The sequence below is a fragment of the Colobus angolensis genome, unplaced genomic scaffold (genome assembly GCF_000951035.1).
Source record: "Colobus angolensis palliatus isolate OR3802 unplaced genomic scaffold, Cang.pa_1.0 Scaffold27, whole genome shotgun sequence".
Lineage (NCBI taxonomy): Eukaryota > Metazoa > Chordata > Mammalia > Primates > Cercopithecidae > Colobus > Colobus angolensis.
Window position 1 is genome coordinate 14,882,903 of NW_012115932.1, and position 7,799 is coordinate 14,890,701.

Sequence of the window (7,799 nt, forward strand, 5' to 3'; positions counted from 1 at the left end):
AGACGATGGGGTTTTCTAAATATACAATCATGTCATCTGCAAACAGACAATTTGACTTCCTATCTTCCTATTTGAATACCCTTTATTTCTTTCTCTTACCTGATTGCCCTGGCCAGAACTTCCAATACTACATTGAATAGGAGTGGTAAGAGATGGAATCCTTGTCTTGTGCCAGTTTTCAAAGGGAATGCTTCCAGCTTTTACCCATTCTGTATGATATTGGCTATGGGTCTGTCATAAATAGCTCTTACTATTTTGAGATATGTTCCATCAATACCTAGTATATTGAGAGTGTTTAGCATGAAGTGTTGTTGAATTTTATCAAAGGCCTTTTCTGCCTCTACTGAGAAAATCATGTGGTTTTTGTCATTGATTCTGTTTATGTGATGGATTATGTTTATTGATTTACATGTGTTGAACGAGCTTTGCATCCCAGAGATGAAGCCGACTTGATTGTGGTAGATAAGCTCTTTGATGTGCTGCTGAATTTGGCTTGCCAGTGTTTTATTGAGGATTTTTGAGTTGATGTTCATCACGTTTAGTGGCCTGAAATTTTCTTTTTTTGTTGTGTCTCTGCCCAACTCATCAGGATGATGCTGGCCTCATAAAATGAATTAGGGAGGAGTCCTTCTTTTTCTATTGATTGAAATAGTTTCAGAAGGAATGGTACCAGCTCCTCTTTGTAACTCTGGTAGAATTAGGTTGTGAATTTGTCTGATCCCAGGCTTTTTTTGGTTGGTAAGCTATTAATTATTGCCTCAATTTCAGAGCCTGTTATTGGTCTATTCAGGGATTCAACTTCTTCCTGATTTAGCCTTGGGAAGTCTATGTGTCCAGGAATTTATCCATTTCTTCTAGATTTTCTAGTTTATTTGTGTAGAGGTGTTTATAGTGTTCTCTGATGGTAGTTTGTGTTTCTATGGGATCAGTGGTGATCTCCCCTTTATCATTTTTTATTGTGTCTGTTTGATTTTTCTCTCTTTCTTTTTTTTATTTTTTATTAGTCTGACTAGTGATCTATCTATTCTGTTAATCTTTTCAAAGAACCAGCTCCTGGATTCATTGATTTTTTTGAAGGTTTTTTTGTGTCTCTGTCTCCTTCAGTTCTGCTCTGATCTTAGTTATTTCTTGCCTTCTGCTAGCTTTTGAATTTTTTTGCTCCAGCGATCTTTTAATTGTGATATTAGGTTGTCGATTTGATGTCTTTCCAGCTTTCTGGTTGTGGGCATTTAGTGCTATAAATTTCCTTCTAAACACTGCTTTAGCTGCGTCCCAGAGATTCTGATACATTGTGTCTTTGTTCTCATTGGATTTAAATAGCTTATTTATTTCTGCCTTAGTTTTGTTATTTACCCCAGTAGTCATTCAGGAGCAGGTTGTTCAGTTTCCATGTAGTTGTGCAGTTTTGAGTGAGTTTCTTAATCCTGAGTTGTAATTTGATTACACTGTGGTCTGAGAGACTGTTATGATTTTGGTTCTTTGCATTTGCCGAGGATTGCTTTACTTCCAATTATGTGGTCAATTTTAGAATAAGTGTGATGTGGCGGTGAGAAGAATGTATATTCTGTTGATTTGAGGTGCAGAGTTCTGTAGATGTCTATTGGGTCCACTTGGTCCAGAGCTGAGTTCAAGTCCTGAATATCCTTGTTAATTTTCTTTCTTGTTGATCTCTCTAATATTGACAGTGGGGTGTTAACGTCTCCCACTATTATGTGGGAGTCTGAGTCTCTTTGTAGGTCTCTAAGGACTTGCTTTATGAATCTGGGTGCTCCTGTATTGGATGCATATATATTTAGGATAGTTAGCTCTTCTTGTTGCGTTGATCCCTTTAACATTATGCCTTTCTTTGTCTCCTTTGATCTTTGTTGGTTTAAATTCTGTTTTATTGGAGACTAGGATTGCAACCCCTGCTTTTTTTTGCTTTCCATTTGCTTGGTTAATGTTCCTCCATCCCTTTATTTTGAGCCTGTGTGTGTAGGCTATGTACAAAGGCACATGAGGTGGGTCTCCTGAATACAGCGTACTGATGGGTCTTGACTGTTTCCAATTTGTCAGTCTGTGTCTTTTAATTGGGGCATTTAGCCCATTTACATTTAAGGTTAGTATTGTTGTATGTGAGTTTGATCCTGTCATTATGAGTGTAGCTGGTTATTTTGCCTGTTAGTTGATGCAGTTTCTTCATAGTGTTGATGGTCTTTACAATTTGGTATGGTTTTGCAGTGGCTGGTACCAGTTTTTCCCTTCCATATTTAGTGTTTCCTTCAGTAGCTCTGGTAAGGCAGGCCTGATGGTGACAAAACTCTGTAAAGGATTTTATTTCTCCTTTGCTTATGAAGCTTAGTTTGGGTGGATATGAAATTCTAGGTTGAAAATTCTTTTCTTTAAGAATGTTGAATGTGGCCGGGCGTGGTGGCTCAAGCCTGTAATCCCAGCACTTTGGGAGGCCGAGACGGGCGGATCACGAGGTCAGGAGATCGAGACCATCCTGGCTAACACAGTGAAACCCCGTCTCTACTAAAAAAATACAAAAAACTAGCCGGGCGAGGTGGCGGGCGCCTGTAGTCCCAGCTACTCGGGAGGCTGAGGCAGGAGAATGGCGTAAACCCAGGAGGCGGAGCTTGCAGCGAGCTGAGATCCGGCCACTGCACTCCAGACTGGGCGAGAGAGCGAGACTCCGTCTCAAAAAAAAAAAAGAATGTTGAATGTTGGCCTCCACTCTCTTCTGGCCTCCACTCTCTTCTGTAGAGAGATCTGCTGTTAGTCTGATGGGCTTCCCTTTGTGGGTAACCGAACCTTTCTCTCTGTCTGCTCTTAACATTTTTTCCTTCATTTCAACCTTGGTGAATCTGACGATTATGTGTGTTGGGGTTGCGCTTCCCTAGGAGTGTCTTTGTGGTGTTCTCCGTATTTCCTCAATTTGAACGTTGGCCTGTCTTGCTAGTTTGGGGAAGTTCTCCTGAATAATATCCTGAAGAGTATTTTCCAACTTGGTTACATTCTCCCTGTCACTTTCAGGTACAACAAACAAGCGAAGGTTTGGTCTTTTCACATAGTCCCATATTTCTTGGAGGCTTTGTTGATTCCTTTTCATTTCTTTTTCTCTAACCTTGTCTTCACATTTTATTTCATTAAGTTGTTCTTCAATCTCTGATCTCCTTTCTTCCGCTTGATCAATTCGGCTGTTGATACTTGTGTATGCTTCACAAAATTCTTGTGCTGTGTTTTTCAGCTCCATCAGGTCATTTATGTTCTTCTCTAAACTAGTTATTCCAGTTAGCAATTCCTCTAACCTTATTTCAAGGTTCTTAGCTTCCTTGCATTGGGTTAGAACATGCTCCTTTAGCTCAGAGGAGTTGTTATTACCCATCTTCTGAAGCCTCCTTCTGTCAATTCGTCAAACTCATTCTCCGTCCTGTTTTGTTCCCTTGCTGGCGAGGAGTTGTGATCCTTTGGAGGAGAATAGATGTTCCAGTTTTTGGAATTTTCAGCCTTTTTGCACTGGTTTTTCCTCATCTTCGTGGATTAATTTACTTTTGGTCTTTGATATTGGTGACCTTCGGGTGGAGTTTTTGTGTGGACGTCCATTTCGTTGATGCTGATGCTATTGCTTTCTGTTTGTTAATTTTCCATCTAACAGGCCCCTCTGCTGCAGGTCTGCTGGAGTTTGCTGGAGGTCCACTCTAGACACTGTTTGCCTGGGTATCACCAGCAGAGGCTATCACCAGTGGAGGCTGCAGAACAGCAAAGATTGCTGTCTGTTTCTTCCTTTGGAAGCTTTGTTCCAGAGGGGCACCTGCCAGATGCCAGCCGGTGCTCTCCTGTATGAGGTGTCTGTTGACTTCTGCTGGGAGATGTCTCCCGGTCGGGAGGCATGGGGGTCTGTCCCTTAGCAGAGCTTGGGAGATCCCCTGCTGTCTTCAGAGCTGGCAAGGAGGAACATGTACCTCTGCTGAAGCTGTGCCCACAGCTGCCCCTTCCCCCAGGTGCTCTGTTCCAGGGAGATGGGAGTTTTAACTATAAGCCCCTGACTAGGGTTGCTGCCTTTCTTTCAGAAATGCCCTGCCCAGAGAGGAGGAATCTGCAGAAGCAGTCTGGCTGCTGTGGTGGGCTCTGCCCATTTTGAACTTCCTAGTGGCTTTGTTTATACTGTGAGGGCAAAACCACCTACTCAAGCCTCAGTAATGGTGGATGCCCCTCACCCCCACCAAGCTGGAGCATCCCAGGTTGACCTCAGACTGTTGTGCTGGCAGCAAGAATTTCAAGCCAGTTAATCTTAGCTTGCTGAGCTCCGTGGAGATGGGATCCTCTGCTCTAGACCACTTTTCACAAACTTCTGTTTTGCTAGTGTTCCAGGTGCCACTTGACACATTTCTTTTAAAGATGCTTGAAGATGAATTCCCAGAAGTTTGTAGATTTATGACCTCCATTTATCCTTCCGGTGAGGAGGATATCATAACTTTATCTCATAATGGCATCTTGGCGATGAAGGAATTTAATGAGCGTGCAGACTGTGTGTTGCCCATTGACAATCTTTATTTGACATCATTAGCAAAATTGACCTCATAGGGAATTCTGAAAAGTTGGGTACAACTGTAGATGCACTTCAAGTGCTGTGACTTTAAAAAGCGGCATAATAAGCCCTTTGTTGCAGTCAGCAACATTGTGGCAAATTTGCTCAACCTAACAAGCTCTGCAAGATTTGAAGGGTCCCTTAATAAGGACTATAATGAAATCAGCATGAATTTGGTTCCTTTTCCTTAGCTTCATTATCTTGTATCAATCCTAACACCTCTATGTACGCTGGCGGATGTTAGCATTCCTACTAAAAGATTGGATCAGATGTTTTCAGATGCCTTCAGTAAAGATCACCAGCTGCTTCAGGCAGACCCCAAACATAGTCTTTACCTCACCTGCATGCTCATGGTTAGAGGAAATGTACAGATTTTACATCTTCGCAGAGATATTGAAAGATTAAAATCATCTCTACAATTTGTCTCCTGGAATCTAGAAGGCTAGAAGACCAGCTTGTCCCTCCTATGGGCCATTTTTATTCATTATTAGCTTTAGCAAATAACACACGTGTGAAGCCGACATTCATGGAACTGAAAGAGAGATTCATGAGGCTCTGCAAGAAAAAAGCTCACCTTCATCACTGTCTACAAGTTGAAGGGATGGAAGAAAGCTATTTCACAGAAGCTGTGTTATTTTTATCAGCACTCATATGGGAGTGGCCACAACTGTGTGAGTGGACGCCACAAAAAACATAACCTGTGCAAGATTTACCCAGCCTAAGCATAGCCGTGTAAAAAAGAAACCCTCCAAAATACTTTCTTAATTTCACATTGTTTTTTCTCACCTTTCTGTTTCAGCATTTCTTTGAGATTCAGAAAGTCCAGTTTGTTTTTAATGGTAGGAAATATTTTTGTGTAAAAGAGTGATTTCTGTTTAATCACAATTTGTTGATAATACCAATGTGTGAAATTAGTGAAATTGTAGTACCTGAACTTCAGACATTTGTCCTCAGAAAAGTCCCCCTTTCTAAAATTGAGAGAATGGAGTTCTTCAGTATTATGTCATATTTATAACTCTTATTTAGACATTTATGCACTGATAGTCATGTCTTCGATAAAAATATTGTACAGATATTTATTTATCATTTATATTTTGATATTCTATTTAAATTCTCCTGATTCTGTAAAAATAGGTACTGGGAGTAGAGGAACATAATATAAATATTTCTGTGTACTATCCACTAACTATTCAGGGATAGATTTTATTCCAACTGTTAAAGAGGTTTTGTTTCTTCTTTAGATGAGAACTTGTTTGTTCAAAAGAATTCTAATTTGTATACTTAACATGTATTGGTATTACTTTTTTAAATAATTACTTTCTTATCAAACCAGTTGATTTTATAATAATAAATGTTCATATTAAAAAACAAAACAGGCCTTTTTTCACTTTATGGCTCCTAGCTTGGATTTTTACCCTGTACAGGGGGAGTTTTCAGAAGCTGTACTTCTCCCCAACAGTGCTTTTGTGATCTGAACATGTTATCACCTGTTTGTTTGCACATAACATGGTTCTAAACAGAATGAAAGCAGAAGTTGGGTTCTATGTGGAATAATTTTATAATAAAGAGGAATGTAGTGTTTAAAAACTGTCATCTTCAGTGGTACATGTTTGCATGTGTGCATGCATGTCCATGCACACATAGAGATATATATATGTAGAAGAGCTTGCATACCCAGGATCACTTGCCAACTCCCTTTGGAGTAACAATATAGCCATGTGCATAAAAAAATACAAAAGAACCATTTTCTACTTGTGTTCAATCAGAAATTAGAAAATATTTTTAGATTTATAGGATGGATTTCTAAAATTTAAAGTGATCTCTTAACTTATCATGGCTGTCACCTTCCTGACTCCTCCACCCCAGAGTATGTGCTATGTGTTTGTGTGTACATAGGTATGTATTAATAATACTGTGTTGGCAGGGATGTTATGACAGGGATAATCTTATTGAACTCTAAATATGTCTAAAGAACTGTAGCTTCCTTCCAAAAAAACTACATTTAAATATTTTCATAAAAGTGAAGAGAATAGTATGATAATCTCATGTACTTGTCGTCTTCATTTTACAACTTTTTGCTAATTTTGAAACTAGCAGTTTGATTCATTTCCTGCTTCTCAGCATAATAGGAAAATAGTCTCCTCTGGAAATGAGTGTTTGCTGTGTTTAGAGTATCACTGAGATAAGACTAGTTAATGTGAAGTTCTGGTAAATGTGTAGTTTAGAGAGCAACAGGTTAGCTTCTTTTTTTAAATTAGCAAACTTACAGAAAAGTTGTAAGTATAGTCCAGAGAAGTTTTTTCTCAACTATGGGACACTAAGTTGCTGACATGATTCTCCACCGCCAGGGAATTTAGTGTATTTCCTACACACAAGGATGTTCTTCTACATAACCACAATACAATGTTAAAATCAGAAAATGAACACTGGAATTATTCCCACTCTCTAATCTTCATACCCCATTCAAGTTTCACCGGTTATCCTCGAAACACTCTTTCTAGCAAAAGAACCAGTTTAAGATTGTGTATCACATTTAGTTCTTCTGTTTTATTAGTCTCCTTCAAACTGGAGAAAAATTTCTCAATCTTTTTCACTTTCGTGGCCTTGACATTTATGAAGATTATAGGCCAGTTGTTTTGTAAAACGTCCCTCAATTTGGGATTGTCTGATATTTTCTCATTATTAGATTCAGCTTATGTGAATTTGTCAGGAATATCACAGAAATGATACTGTGGCCGTCTCACTGCCTCCTATCAGGAAGCACATGATGATTTGTCACATTACTGATGATGTTCACTTTGATCTCTTAATTAAGATGAACTCCTCCGGGCTCCCCCATTGTAGACTTATTCTTTTCCCTGTTGTAATTAATACATATTTTGTGAAAAGGTACTGAAGTCTCTGAAAATATTTTGTTCCTTATCAGACTTTCAACTTACTGATTTGTTAATTTGTATTAGTATGGATTCCTTGTTTCATTTTATTTAATAGGTTATAATTCATTGCTAACATTATTTGTTTTGTTGCTCAGATTTTCCAAGATTTGACCAATAGGACCTTTTTCAAGGTGATCTTTGTGTCCATTGACATTTCTTTTTTTTCCTTCTTTTTTTTTTTTTTTTTTAGGTGGAGTCTCGCTCTGTCGCCCGAGCTGGAGTGCAGTGGCCGGATCTCAGCTCACTGCAAGCTCCGCCTCCCGGGTTCAGGCCATTCTCCTGCCTCAGCCTCC

At 39.2% G+C, this 7,799-nt stretch overlaps 1 protein-coding gene and 1 pseudogene across 1 annotated transcript in view; both read left to right on the top strand.

Annotated features, from left to right (window-relative positions):
* LOC105515838 overlaps positions 1 to 5,306 on the top strand; it is a 7,853-nt pseudogene extending 2,547 nt beyond the window's left edge.
* RANBP17 (RAN binding protein 17) overlaps positions 1 to 7,799 on the top strand; it is a 428,836-nt gene that overhangs the window by 24,898 nt on the left and 396,139 nt on the right. The window lies entirely within an intron of this gene.